Source organism: Larus michahellis, chromosome 2 (assembly GCF_964199755.1).
Source record: "Larus michahellis chromosome 2, bLarMic1.1, whole genome shotgun sequence".
Lineage (NCBI taxonomy): Eukaryota > Metazoa > Chordata > Aves > Charadriiformes > Laridae > Larus > Larus michahellis.
The window spans coordinates 51495644-51510056 of NC_133897.1; positions in this window are offsets into that span (position 1 = coordinate 51495644).

The following is a 14413-nucleotide window of genomic DNA, read 5'->3' on the forward strand; positions in this document are numbered from 1 at the left end:
TTTAGGTGTAAATGTTGCATTGATTTTTGCCCTACCCAAAGTTACAGGGTGCTTGAATCTGTGATTCTGACTAACGCCTATCTACAATATTGGGCCAGCTTCTGCCAACGTAAATTTGTATAGACAAATTAATTGCAGGAGTATTGTCAGCAAAGAATGTAGGCCATTATGAGTGATATGGATAGGACATGGATCATCTATTTGTTACTAACATAATAAGTGCTATATCAGAAATAAAAATTCACCGATTATTTAAGCAAAGAAAAGAAAAAGGATCACTCTGTACTTGCTAGAAATTTGCAGTGGGTCAGTCACCCAAGTGAACTCCCCAACTTTCTCAGTTTGGTAACCAAACGTTTGGATACTGTCCAAACGTTGTTAGAAGTCATTTGATCTGCATCATTGAACTGGAAGATGTGAATCTTAAAACAGTCCTTCTGTTTTTATCAAGTGTTGAGACTAAGAATTAAGATGAGAAGCTACAAAAGTGAGTATCAAAGGCAAGAGAAGAGGTTTGATGCTCTCAAATATCAAAAAAGACTAAGTGAGCTCTTGTCTGAAGGAGCGGACCAGATCTATGAAAAGGTCACTTCGTGTCATTTCTGAGTTGGTGACATTAGTTTGTTTTGGAGGAGAGTTGATGAGAATATTGATAACTGTTCACTTTCTTTAAAGTTGAACCATATCCATTAATACTAGAAAAGATAATGAGCACTAATTCACCAACTACCATTAGATATTTAAAGATCTGCTTCTCACCTGTTACAGTTTTCTATAATGATGCTCACTGTTTCAGACTAGTTCTTTAAGCAGTTATTGTTAATAGCTCCTTAATTTCATCCGTGATTTTATTTTACAGTTTTGACTATCCATAACTGATTTCAGCTGAAAGTTATTACTCTACTCCCCCGCCACCCCGTCCCCTGTTCCTGGTCTCCCCTAGAAGTTAGTTAGAAGTTAGACTGCTTCAGAATTGAGAATGGTGATCTGCACACCTTGCTGAATACTGTGGTTTATGGGCTTTTTGAGAATCTACCTTGTGCTAATTGTGTAAGGGTAAAAAGTAGTTATGAGAACTACTTCGTTGGAGCACCCTAGTAGGTTCAGATTAATTTTTAAAATTAATTTTTAAACATAATTTGGTACTTCTGCTGAGAGCAATAAAAAGGCTCAAACTGATTTTTCACAGATTAAGTCATGCAGCTTTTTGGCTACCTGATAAGGCAACCTGAGAGAACAGCTCTGGAGAGGACAATTCTTCAAGAGATCAACAATGCTGGGATTGTAGTACTTAAGCATAAGCAGCATGACATAACCTAAGGTTGTAGCTGCAGCAGGAGAGGAAGAGTTTCTCTTCCTCATAGCTTAGACTTTTCAGGTCCCCATATGTTTGTTTGGTACTTCGGCTGGGATGATAAGCAAGGCTTTTCCTGAATTTTCTTCACTTTGGAGTCGAGAAAACTCAATGCCTTGTAAAGATCAAGAAAGGGACCAACTAGGTGTCTGGGAGGAAAGAAGGTGTTTTCAATGAGCCTGTCTCTGGAGACACCACCTGGGCAATTTGACAGATGAGTAGGGATGGACTTGGTACGCTTTTTTGCTGTGTGAATTGCTACAGTTCATAACACGTAGCTGTCATTGTGATTGTCATTTGCCCTCTAATTGTAGCTGCTGTGACTTGCTGTAGTTTGCCTTAATTGAGGTTGGCTTTAATTTCCTGAATAATAAAGTTCTTTCATAAATGGAGACGTAATAATAAATCAAAAAAGTTGTCACAATATATCTGACTTTCTTGAACTTACTAAATGCATTAGTAATAATGAAGAAGACTACATGCAAATATAAAACTGAGATTACTATTCTTTTGCAATGTGAAAAATGTCATTTGATTTGCCCTTTCAGACTATGAGGGAGATGATCAACCCCATGGGAACAAATTGTCAAATAAATGCAGATGAGGAGGGAGTACAGGAAGGGATCAAGAGATTTGAGAGGGTTTGTTTTCTTTTTTTGTTTGGGTTTTTTTCTGTAAACTTTTTGAACACAGCATTCAAAATTAATTGGACTTTCTTTGGCTAGTTTTGCTATATACCATTTCATTTCCTCTTTCATGAAGAAAGAAATAAAAGGACATTTCCATAATACTGGGACAGATTTAGCTTACAAATCAGTATGTCCTGGTAGCCAGTTGAGAACCTTTCTGATTACTAGCATTTTGTCTTCTAATGTTAATTGGACAGACCTTCATGAAGCTCTATAGGTGGGTGGGGAGCCTTCCCTGCATCATATATGGGACATATTTCAGTGTACTTTAAGAGTCACACCTGCACGGGCCATGCTTGAATAACAACAACTATAAATATATCTATTATTTTGGGGGCATTATTGTTTTCATGACAGTTCAGGATAGAAACCAGTCTATCTTCTGTAATATTTTTGAATCTGGCAGTATAATTTAACAACAAACATGTAAATGTAGTTAAGAATGCAAATGGAGGGGGGAACCATAATGGGTTGCAGAATGTCCGAGTTGGTTTTGGTTTGACGGTATACTTTGTCCTGCAGGTCTTTGTCTGACCTGCTCCCTAGCCTTTCAATAATTACCTGCAATAGATGCATATTGTCTTCTGTCATCACCCTCTGTTTACAGAAGAGAACCTATATCTGGTTTCTCAGAATTGCTTTGTTCCCCTTGCTTGGTCTTTCTAATGTCGTTTTGGAAGTTCTGTGACAGCTTAGTAAAAGTACCTTTGGTTTGTGCTCCCTAGTTTTCCCTATCTTCTTTGCTATGTATTGTCTTCGCTATGTATTGTAATTCTTTCCTGGTGATCAAATATCTCATGAGAGATTAAACTTTCTCATGAGAAAGTAAATTTGGGCTACTTATCTTTTTTGATGCCCACCGTGGCATATTTTAAACATTCTCAGTTTTTCTGATAACTTTGTTCTTTAACTGTATTTCATTTATTCTGTTAGGCACTTTAATCATTAATTGCCTTGAAAATTTAGGATGTGGATTTGGATTGTGGTTACCCTTCCTGAATCTCATCTTGAATTCTTTCTTGATTATGAGAACCCCCCAATATCACCTGTCTTTCTACTGGAAGATTTCTTTTTATTGCTCAAGTTCTGGGAATAATTCAGCTTGTGTTTTTCTCCCAGCCTCCTGCACCATTAAAGGAATTACAGCTCCCCAGGAGAACCTGTGAACGTGTTGTGTTTTGGTTCTGGGAGGGCAGGATGAAGATGCAGTTGGAATATCTGAGCTGTTTTGGGCGTTTTTTTTGTTGTTGGTTTTTTTTTTCCCCCTTAAATAACCAGAGTCTGGAATCAGTCTTAAAACCTGTTTTCCTGAAAGCTTTGGGGTGTTTGTTAAGCCTCTGTAAAATGACTCATGATTTAAATGATAAAACAGCATCCTGCTCTTATCAGAGATCCTTATCTTCTTATTCTGTTTATTTTGAATGTAAATTTATGTTGCCTACTTCAGGTTTCAAATTTCTAGGGACAGGGAGAAACTGCTTGTGTTCTAAGAGTCATGCAGTGCAATGAATTTTATGCACATATGTATGTCACTATGCAAGTATTTTTTTTCTAAATAGAAGCCTACTCCAATATGATATTTTAGCATGAAATAAAAATACCATTGGATTTAGTATCTTCATATTTGACCTGGATGAACTGTTCTAGCTATCCTCCTGAGCTTGTCTCAATTGTAAATGCTTTCCTGCATATATGACATTAGAAACTTGGAAGAGATAGTTCTTGCATAGTCACAACCAGGAGCAGAATTAATGAGGCAAAGTAATGACCTGAATTTTCACTTCTGGGAAGGTCTGGAGAGAGAGGTTTGTGCAGCATTTACCCAAAATGTCAGCTTTATATATTGAACAGGTTCATCTTAGCACCTGGCCAGTGGACAGAACCATGGGAGGGCAGCACAAGAGATGAAGCGTGGCTCTTTGAAGCCTTTCTCACCTCCTCCTCCTCTTCTTGCACCCTTAGCAGGTTTGCAGATGATACCAAGCTGAGTGGTGCAGTTGACACACCTGAGGGATGTGATGACATCCAGAGGGACCTGGACAAACCTGATAAGTGGGCCAATGCAAATATCATGAGGCTCAAGAAGGCCAAGTGCAGGGTCCTGCACCTGGGTCAGGGAAACCCCTGGTATCAACAGAGGCTGCGGGAAGAAGGGATTGAGAGCAGCTCTGCAGAGAAGGACTTGAGGGTACTGGTGGATGAAAAGCTGGACATGAGGTGATAATGTGTGCCCGCAGCCCAGATGGCCAACTGTATCCTGGGCTACATCAAAAGAAGCATGGCCAGCAGGTCAAGGGAGGTGATTCTGCCCCTTTAGTCTGCTCTTGTGAGACCCACTTGGAGTACTGCATGCAACTCTGGAGCCCTCAGCACATGAAAAAGATGGACCTGTTGGAGTGGGTTCAGAGGAGGGCCACAAAAATGGTCAGATGGATGGAGCACCTCTGCCATGAGGACAGGCTGAGAGAGTTGGGGGTGTTCAGCCTGGAGAAGAAAAGGCTCTGGGGAGACCTTATTTGTGGCATTTCAGTACTTAAAGGGGGCCTACAGGAAAGATGAGGACAAACTTTTTAGCAGGGCCTGTTGCAATAGGACAAGGGGTAATGGCTTTAAACTAAAAGAGGGAAGATTTAGACTAGATATTAGGAAGAAATTCTTTACAGTGAAGGTGGTGAAACACTGGAACAGTTTCCCCAGAGAGGTGGCAGATGCCCCATCCCTGGAAACATTTGAGGTCAGATTGGATGTGGTTCTGAGCAACCTGGTCTAGTTGAAGATGTCCCTGCTCATTGCAGGGGCATTGGACTAGATGATCTTTAAAGGTCCCTTCCAACTCAAACTATTCTATGATTCTATAATTCTGAAATCCTGAAAACTACAGACAAGATATACTAGGGGAAGGAAAGGCCACACTGAAGAACTGTGCACCGTGAAACTTCTGTTTCCTCACCAAAGTTTCCAGTGCTCTTATAGCTGTTGAGATTGCATTTGAAGGCCCCTGTGAAAATGTTACCATTTCCCAGCAGGTGCAGAAGTTGTTCATCAACCTCCCAGGATATGGGATTTGAAAGAGAGATAAAATGTTGATTCCAAAATGCTGCCCTTACTGGAGCTGTAGGTGTTGCTCGTATGTGATTCAAACCTTTTATTTGATCTCATATAAGAGTATTTCCTACAAACAAATGAAGAAGCCAACTTCTACATAAAATACCTATTTAAAGTTAATCTTTGGGCTCTGATATTATAACTATGTTCTGAAGTTTGCTTTTTGTTCTAGTAGGCATGTTTTTATACTGGCTTATGACATTCAAATTGACTTATGTTGAGCCAGGGGAACTTTTGAGTACTAATTGAAACAGTCTGAAAGGAAAATTGAATATTTCTCTGAGAAATTCAAAGTAGAAAGAGTTGTTTAATTATTAAACGGGTGAAAAATATGATTTTTCGCTCTAGTAGGTCTTGAGTTAACCTGAAATTATTATTTATTCTTTTGTATCCTTATTTTAACAATGAATAAAGTTTCAGTTTTAACTGAAAATGCTTAAATACTAATAGTGCCTCTCTGGCTTACAAAACTGGAAACAAAATTATACATGCTGTGATAGAGGACTAAATTTTTTACTTTAAAATGTTTCTTGTACGAAGGCATATTTTGGTTGGGGGTGCGCACGTTTCCAGAATTGACACTTTCCTATGGAAAAATACTCAATTAGGCAGAACGGATATCGGCAGGCAGATTATTCAACAGCTGTAGGTACAACTCTCAAATGATTGTGAAAGAGATTTGAAGAACAAGAATGGTGAACATAACTTGAAAATTGACCAAAGTTTCTAGTTTCTTTTATGCCTGTATAAAAACTCTATCCAGTACGTGATACTTTTGAAATACAGTCCCTGTTCCCTGCCTGTATGTCCACATGGCTCACTAGCAGAGTCTTCTCTGTAAATGTGTACCATGTTGCCGCTGATGCAGCCAAGAGCAGCCTTACATCATCATACCGAAGCCAGGTACACCTCACTTGTGTTTGCTGACCTCTTGAGCAGAATTATTTTTAGGCGATTAAAAATTTGACCTGTTTTTGGACTATACAACCTTGGGAATGGATAGGTGTTCTAAGGAGGGAGATACCTTGGCTTTCACAGCAGATTATGCCAAAAAAGGGGGAGGCAGCTATGTTGGCACTGTCTGCATGACAATGCAGATGGAGCATATGTATTTTCGTGGCGATCCTGCCATCCCTTACACAGTGCTCTCATTAAGCATAATGAGGCTCATCTAAAAGTCTTAATAATCCTTCAATATATTATTAAATCCCAATTATTCACGAACAATGCTAGTGTATGTGCTTGAGGTCAATGTAGCATGCGAGTGATTTAATTAGTGCATTGTCCAGTTGTATTCACTTATATTGTTTTAATTAGAATGGTAATTGAGAACCGAGTATGTATGCTTTGTCTTGCAGTTGCAGTGCCTAAACCTATTTGTAGCTGCTGTAATTACTCCTTGCCCTGCATCTTCTACCACCCCTCATTCATTTATTTATTTATTATTAAATTAAGATAACTTAAAGAGGAGCCACAGCTATTGCATAAAGCTTATTTGTTTCGGTCTGGCTAGAATACATAATAACGCAAATGAATGATCATCAGAGATGACTGTGAGACGGAGTCTTCCTTGTAATCTCCAGTCCTTCTCTGCCACATTGGATCTTTGGTCCTGATTAACCTGTGCAAAACCAGTGCTAAAGCAAGGAGACACCTTTTTTGTCTTTCAGTCACTTTACGTGCTTTTTCTGACACTCAGCTCGTCATGTCATCATGCACTCTAAATATCAGCTGTGATCTTATTAAACACATTAGCTGTAGTATCTTGGAGAGTTTTACCATTACTAAGTTGACTTGAACGTTCTGAGAGAGAAAGTGGAATGGGTAATAAAGATACAATTTTTATTGAAGTCAGGTTTGCAAATAGATGCAGCTTGACTCGGAGTTTGCATTTAACATTTGAACACATAAGAACTAATAATAATTTCTGTTGCAGTGGAACATCTGTTAGATAATCAGAGCTTGAATTAATGGGGAACTGAAAGCAATTAGCTAAAGGTTACAAACTAATTAGGATAATAATATTATTAAACTAGCCCTTCTATAGCTTAAATTGCATCCAGATTCCATAATGTAAAAAACCATTATTTTAAGGGATCCAAAAAGCTTGGTTTGGAGAACAAAATTAATCAGTGGAAAACATTTCTGCAAAGTTTGAGAAACTACATTGAATTGGTCTAGGAATATACTTTAAAGTAAAATTAAATTTAAATTAAAAAAAACCAAAACAACGCCCTTTTAATTTTGGATTTTAAGCTTTTTGTTTCACATGAGGTCAAAAAGGTTTGTTTTCACTCTTTATACCATCAATATAGTGAAATCTCCTTGGTAACAAATGCAGCAGCTTTAATTGAAGAAGGTTGATTATGACTGAAATAAGTTGTTAATTTTGTTGTGGATAATATTGAGAGAGACCAGTTTACTTTCTTGACTTCATGGGCTGCTATAGACGCGTTCCTGCTTTCACTCAGGTAAAAGGATGTTTTTGATGGCTTTTTGCTGTTTGGGAGTATCGTGTGGCTACTAATTGCAAAAGGGGACAGTTTGTGTGGGTGTGTGTTGTTTTTGTGTTGTGGTTTTAATTTTTTTTTTAAAGATGATCAGTATGTAGATATTGGTTGGAAATTCAGAAGCCTGAGTTTTGAATTTTCTCTGTATGAGAGCTGAGGGATTTTGGTGGGTGGGTGGAAATGTGGGTATGTTGAAAAGCTCCTTCACAGTTATGAAGATCTTGCGCCTTCAAGGGCTGTGCTACCTGGAAATAAACCGTTCTCTAAGAAATTGAATTAACAAAGTCAAATTTCTTCTGGATTTCTTTTTTAGGTTGTGGTTGGAGTCTCTGTAGTCTAACAGAAAGTGAACTTGTGGCTTTCCTGCGGCTAGGCGACTCTTAATCTCTCTTGTATGAATTCTCTGGTGGCAAATAAGTTGAGCTCACTCTTCAGTCTTTCCTTGGGCAAAGGCAGTAATAATGCTTCTCATTTATCTGCTTGCTTGTTTTCCAAAAGGGTGAAGAAACTCAATATCTTGGAGAAAATTACTGCTTTAATAAAAATAAAGGGTCAGGGGTTCAAAAATCGGTGACGAAGGGAGGGAAGAGGCAGTGCTGCATATATGTACATATGTCACACGATTACATGAGCTGTGTTTCCTTAAAGGCATATGAAAAGCCTCAGAGTTACATCGGTAGTAAGAGCTAATACAGCTCTTCCTTCAACTACCATATTAACGTCCTGTGTTGTTAGATTCATTGCTCTTGAGTTCCAGTACAGGTGGATGATGTGGCTTAGTAAGGGATGAACTAATTTTTTCCTAATAGGGGCTGCAAGGTCCCAGTAGAAGTCTCCTTTTGGTTTTGGGCATTTGAAATAAATAAAGTGTGTTTTTAATGAATAAACCATTTAATAGTGATTTGCAAGAGTTTTGGAATAAAAGTATTGTCTTACAGCAACCCAGTGAAATCCTGTCATGGCAGCTTTTGCTGTACATGCTGCTTGATTTTTTTTTTTATTTTTTTTTTTTTTTAACTGGAGAGACCTCTAAGAATACTTTAACACTACTAAGGCAACACATGTAGGAATAATGGACAACTGTGCTTCATGCACATTGCTTTCTCTATTTCTTTGTCATCAAATTCCATTCCTTCATCCATCCTACTCGAAAACCCACAGCTGTGCGTGACAGGCTTGTGCTCAGTGCAAATCTCTCGGTCACTTTGCAAGGTTTGCTGTGGTGAGTTATTATACAGGCCATAGAATTGACTGATCTGTTCGATTAGCCAACTTTCGAAATATCTGCTAAGTCTCCATCCAGAACTTAATAGCTTATTTAACTTGTCTGGAAAAAAACAACTTTGGCACCTTTGTAGAGTGTGCTGTGTTTATTAATAGTCTCCCTCTTGAGTTTTTTTGTTTGTTTGTATTTTCCATGGAGGGATGCCCCGGTCCCATCTGTGCAGCAGTTACTGCTGCATTAGCTCTCTCACTTTCAACAAAACTGTGTTACAGTTAGCATCTGAACAGGAAATGCAGCCTTGAAAAGGGAGAAGGATCGGGATACTTTCATAAGCTTTCTTACAAAGTTTGGTCAATGTTAAACTCTTTAAGTCATTTGAGATGTAGCCTGCTGGAAACATGGAGGCACTTTCCCATCTTTTCAGCAAGAATATTTTCCTTATTGAGTGGAGGTTGCTAATTCTTTAATTAGCTGTAGGTAGAAGTCCCTCAAAATCAAGGCTGATGCACCCTGGTGGTGTTGCTGGCTTTGGTTACACCTCTCCTGTCCCCAGGCAGCCCACCCTGAGACGTGGACCGCCTCCTCAGTTGGAGCCTGCCCTCCCTCTGTGGAAAGACAGAGCTGCTCAGTATCGGGAGCTGTCATTCTGGCATGCTTTGTACACACAGAAAAAATAGTTCAGAGCAATCCTTAAAGCAGTAGAAAGCTATTCTAGTTTTGCTCCATTACACATGCACGCGCACATGCACGCAGAGTTTTGCATTTTCTCACTGCCCCAGGCTCCCCATATGCGTTTGCTGCCTGCCTCACTGACACCCTCTCGTGTGAGTCAGCAGTCTGGGAGGGAAGGACGGGCGTTACAGCCATTTTTCTTGCTCCTGTTCAGAAAAGAAGCCTGGTTCTGTGACACAGAGAATAAAGCTGCTTTCCCCAGCCCTTTCTAAAACATACACATTGCGCTCAGTGTGATATTTGCTTCTTATTGGCACCATTCAGTGTTTTGTTCCAGTGCCCTTCCAATTATTACTGTATATTAATTTTGATTAGACAGGAGGCTGCTTTGTGAGTCTTGACTTCCTGCCAGTACAATCAAGTGTGAGCCATGGGAATGAAAAGCAAATGTTACTTTCAAAACCTTGTGGAGAATATATTACTTATAATTCACAGTAAATATATATGATTTTAAAAAGAATAAATGTCTTTGTTGGTAGACAAGGAATTGAGACAGGGTACCCTGAAAAGGTGAGGAATATCTGAAAATAGATGCTGTATCTGTATAAACTATTTTGTTTATTTGTATGTTTTCAATACTCAACCTTTGTATTCTTTTAATTTTTAATCAGCTGTTCCTTTAATGCATCAGTAGCTGGTATATAAATTAGAAGAAGAGAACCAACATCAGCTAGAAAAAACAGGAATGGCATGGGTTCCTAAATTCCTTATCGCAAAATGTACCAAAATGAATTCAGGCAGGAATTTGTTCAGGCCAGTTCTGTGCTCTGTGGGTCTGTGCTATTGAGAATAGGTGAGCACAGTGTCGTGTGTGCTGTCTGTCCATGTTGTCCCCTGCCCGCCCCCAGTCTTGTCTACGAATTCTGCAAGTTTAATTCTGAGAGCTCACAAAAAGGGTATTAGAGTACTTGTACAAAGCTTTTGGGGGTAGGGTCCGAAAAAGGAGTTTTGAATTTATTTCTTTCCTTTTTCTTGCTCTGCTTATTTTTCTTGCTGAAGTTAATTGTCCTTCTTAGTCCCCTTGTTCACCTCACTCCCTTCTTTGGCTGGTGACTACAGAGTTGTCATCAGACATTACTTACTGTTGAGAGGATAACTCCTATGGCCCTGCTGTACGTAGCTCAGTCAGCAGCAGGTGCTGGAAGAGCAAAGCATGTCAATATTTCATGCATTTAAAATCAAACACATTGAGTCACATATGGCTGCTCCAAGGAGCACTATACGTAAGTCTGCTTTCTTTATGTAGGTGTGCTAAACTGCTATCACTAATGTACCACCAGCCTGGTAATATAAATGTGATTGTAAGTAAGCAGCATGATAAAGAAGCATTATCTAGGTTATGAAATTAAGTACCTGAAAATTACAAAATAGCAGATTTATGGTTGGAGACCAAACGGGAATTTTGTACGTGTCCCTGTGATGGGAAAATCACATGTGATCATGGAATTACAGAGCAGGTCATAAGAGGTGTGCACAAAGGGGGGAAAGGTTTAGTATGGGCACTTCCTATTTGTTTACTCCTGATTTTACAGCTGCAATATTATTTTAACTTAAACTTTTGTATATAATTTAAGTCTACTGGAGTTAGGACATCACGCACTTTTTTTTGCCTTTTTCACTGCTTAATCACTGCCATCTCCTTGAAATTTTCCTTCAGAAGATGAACTTGAGCTCTGAATTTTTAGTATTGCAGCATGGATCTCCAGGAGTTGTGCTACAGAAATAGCTGCTCTACCTGGGTAGGGTGAGAAGGCTTGCAGGTCAGATGGGGGGATGTTGGGTTATTGGCTATGTTCAATTGAGGAGGAGTAGCTGAGATGTCTAGTTGCATTCGTCCATACGTTGTGTGCATTTCAAGCGCAGTTCTCTGCTCTCTAGATCTGCCATTGCAGACCGTGGCTTAACAGGTTCACGTACCCTTGTTCTTTAACTTTCTACCAGAAAGAGGACCACGCAAATGGAAGGGAAAGAATAATTTTTAATAGTCTACCTCGTTGACAAACTGAAAACCAGAAAAGGTTGTCTCTGGCTAATGAATTTCAGATTTTTAAGTTTTCTGCATTAGATCTTAACCAAACAACAACAAAAATACTCCTCATAAGAGACCTTAGGCTGACTGCTTAGAAACTTCATATTTAGGAATTGTAAACAGCTTCTCCAAGAAACAAACAGCACACCCCCACCCTCCAATAAAAAAACCCAAACAAAACCAACAACAATTTTATTTTTTTTTTTATTAATCGTACAATGAAAATTAACCTGCTGCAATAAAAAGAAACTGGACTTTGGGACTTAGAAGCTAGTTATTAATTTTGTTACTGTGGGGCTAAGACAGTTACTAAAGAAACCTGTGAACAGTTAGCAACCCTGGGGAGAGATGAAAGCATAGTACATTGACATTTTTGTCCTCAAATTATTCTAGCTGATTCTTTGTACCATTGATAGGCATGTAGTTGAGGTTCAACTATCTACTGAGCGTGGAGGTGCTACTCAGAGCACAAGGAAAGGGGAAACAAGTGGAAATGTACTATATGAACATCTTTTCTCGAGGATATTAAATTCTCTATAGGATTTCATTTTTCTGGGCTGGAATTTTGTCTCTGATATCAGTTTTATAATGGATATATTCTTTGGTGTTCCTGTTTTTAAGCTGGTTGAAAAGAATTAAACTTGATGTCTTAACGGGAAGTGTATGTTATTGCTTTTTTATTGAAAGAAGAACTCTTACTCTGTTTTTAAGTTACCATATACTAATGATATTTCCTACATGCAAACTGGAAGAGTTTTTTATATTTTTTTTCCACACTATCCATTGTAAAAACACTCCAGAAACCTCGAAACAGTCTTGCTCAGAAAATAACTCTTCCAATTAATGTAGTAGTTGCAAAGTAAAAGATGTATCATCTGACACTTTTTTTTTTTTTAATTTTTCCTAAATTTGAATGAAATTACTTACTCTCCTCTTACTTCCTCCCCTCTTCCTGTTCCATCTTTTGATCTGCCTGGCTTCAGGAGGTTTGGGAGTCTGAATACTTATCCTGAGGGACACTTAGTGCAACACAAATAGTTGATGCTGATGAAACAAAACGTCTCTGCTTTCATTATATTGCAAAACCACGGAAGATAAAAACAGAAGCCAGGTAATCTTCTGTACTATGGACTGGGAGAAGGCAGCAATGGCTAGACCCTGCAAATTAATGTAATAATCAGAGAGCAGACAAAAATGAACAAAGCAATAGAGGCTTTATAGGAAAGCTGTGCTTTTGGAAGTATTTTTAAAAGCATATTTTAAGGAAATGTATTTATCTCGGCTGTTCTCTGTTTCCTGAACAATGTGTTATGGTGTGATCTCTGCCTAGATACGCTGTCATGTGAAAGCTCCCATCTGTAGATCCCACCCAATTTCAAAACCTACAAATGTATATAATCTCTCAAAATCCTTTCACAGAACCAGGGAACATCAGCTCTCTGTCACCAGCCTGCTCTTGACTTTTGAAAGAGATTTATTTTACCACCATGGATAGGAGCAGTGTGTCTGATGTTAGATGTTCGCAGGTATATTGAACAAATGCTGCAGTGTGTAAGATTTTCTTTTAATTTCCTGTAAGTAACAAGTGCCTGTGTAAAGGGAATAAGCAATGAAATGCCGGACTTTGTTGCTAATCCTTTGTGTTATTAGCAGTTGCTCAGCAGTATCAAGGGGTTCCCTCCCCGCTACAACCCACCATGCCTTTTTCTAACTTGCTGAATTCCGGTCTTTTGATTTTATAAGCAAGGTTTTCAAAAATAAATGCTTGATATATGGTTGAGAGGTGTTTGTGCAACTGTGCATACATTTTCAGATATGTAGAGACACGGGAATTTAATGTGTTTTTCTTGATGTGTGACAGTATTGATCCCAGGACTTCCAGAACTACCTGTGCATCTTAGCCCGAAGGAATGAATCTCTGGGAAAATAAACAAATAGACAATAAATAAGTAAGCATTTACTTATTTATATTTTTTTTCCCAGAGATTCTTCCTATGTATGTGTGCGTATGCGTATACATATAGGTGCACACAATATGAAGAATTTGACTCTTTTTAAGGCTCAGGTGTGCAGTAGAGAGAAATCCCGTTCCTGCACTGCCTCACATTTCAGTTTACAATGGAAGTGGAGTGACTGAGAGGTTATGGGCCTGACCTGTATTGTCCTCATTCACTGCACTTAAGTTTGGTCTTTAGCAAAATCCTGAATCTTTTTAGCATTAAGTGATTGTCTTCTATGCAAAAACAAGCAAACAAACCCCAAACCTGATAGAAATTTTTACAGAAATAAGATATATATTGTCATCCCACTGTAGCTTTCTGAGGCCAACCCTATGCAACCTTTCCTTTCTTGGGGTGGACTACCAGGAGGCTAACAACATGTTTCTAGCTGGATTTTAATGGATATTTTCAACCATGTTTAACTAACACAGCTGAGTTAACGTAACAGAATAATATATTCTTTTTGCCCAATGACTCTGTTCACTGAGAATGCATACTCTGGAAATAACAACATATTCTGAAGTTTTATCAAGCGCTAGGCTGGTATTGCCGGTGGTACCTGTTTGGTTCTATGCTGTATAGAATGATGAATGGGTGTTTCAAACTTTCCAAGTTTGAATGCAGGGCGCTGTGAAGCAAGAGCCACAAAGTATGTCTCATATAGGAGATGGTGAATGCAGTGGGTCAATTAACTTTCCTTTACCATAGAACTTGGGTACTTGGAAGAAGTCACTTCATTTTTTTTTTTCCTCTGCCTTAACTGTGGATC